Below are 1,536 nucleotides of genomic sequence, written 5' to 3'. Positions count from 1 at the left end.
ACGGTTCCAGATTTCCCCCACTCTTACGATAGAGTAGGGAGGCCCCGCCCATGATGGAATCTGCTCTATTAGCTTAGCTCCTCCCCTGAATGAGCTGTACACAGACTGCCATGTTTATCTCCTTGTCAGAACATTTAACAGCAGCAATCAAATAAGAAATGTATTAAAGCTACTGAAGTTATTTAATCAAGAGCAGTTTTTTCTTTTGTTGTTTGATTCATATTAACAGCATTTACAGCAGTAGGTATATTATGCTTCTGTCACTTTAATAGATATCTAACATCCACATACAATTTCTTTCCCTGCTGTTTACGTTCACCGACTTTGTGTTTTTAGTTTAATACTCGCAGGACACAACGTCTGACAGACAGCTTTCTGTGCGCATGCTTGTGCACTCAGAAAACCATACATCACAAGTTTAAACTCTTATGGCTTTAAAACGCTTGCAAATAATTACATTTAATGATGAGAATTAAAGATGATAATCAAAACCAAACAGATATATTGTTCATTTTTGGCAGGGTATCTGAGGCACGAGTTGTACAGGCTCTGCCTTCTTCTGGAAAGTAGGGTGGGAAGCAGCAGCTCATTTGCATTAAAGATACTTGCACGAAAACAGCATGTTTTCCCTTCAAAAATGGGCATTTACAACATGGGATAATAAATGACCTGGGGGGTATTTTGAGCTGAAACTTCACAGACACATTCTGGCGACATCCGAGACTTCTATAACATCTTGTAAAAAGGGGCATAATAGGTCCCTTTGAAATGGATCTTGGTAGTTCTAAGAAAAATGTCTGCCATGTACTTCTATATTTTTAGCAGATTTACTAAATACTACTTAGTGTACTGCATTTTTTTTTTCTTAAAAGCAAGTCGTAATAGAATGAGGAATCAAGTGATTACTAAAATAACTAAACCAAAACTTAATAACCATACATACATATTTAAAAACAAAACTAATTTGAAATATTAAAGCTGCAGTCTAACTTTTTTTGGTTAAAAATGATCCAAAATCAATTTTTGAGCAAGTACATAACCAGCCAGTGTTCAAAACCATCTCCTTACCTTAGCCCAATTCACAACAGTCTTGTAATAATGTTTTATAATTTCAGTGGTACTAGTAGGATTTTGTGGGAAATATGAGCTTCCGCCATTCATCTTTGCGTCATTACATCACGTCTGTATACATACAAGAGTTCCGGCTAGCAGGCTACATCGTGTGTGTGTGTGTGTGGATGCAGCAGGTGGTGGATCGTTTGTAGCCTCTTCCTACAGCAGCTGAAATAATTAAACTTATCATTTTGATGGCAGTTTTTAATCCAGCAAGTTTAAAACGACAATCATCATTGACAACTGGTGTGTTGATAGACAACCCACACATTTATTTCATCCGTGCTGAGGAGCCATGCCGATGCACAACTCGCGTAAAGATGATAATTCCGCTAATAACTGCAATTTCAGGGTTCAAACAGAGATGGCGACATACAGGTAAACCTTATGGACTGCAGCTTTAACAAATTACTTTTTTTTTTA

The sequence above is a fragment of the Chanodichthys erythropterus genome, chromosome 13 (assembly GCF_024489055.1).
Source record: "Chanodichthys erythropterus isolate Z2021 chromosome 13, ASM2448905v1, whole genome shotgun sequence".
In the NCBI taxonomy this organism is placed as follows: Eukaryota; Metazoa; Chordata; class Actinopteri; order Cypriniformes; family Xenocyprididae; genus Chanodichthys; species Chanodichthys erythropterus.
The sequence above is the reverse complement of the archived record's forward strand: the minus strand, read 5'-3'. Positions refer to the sequence as shown.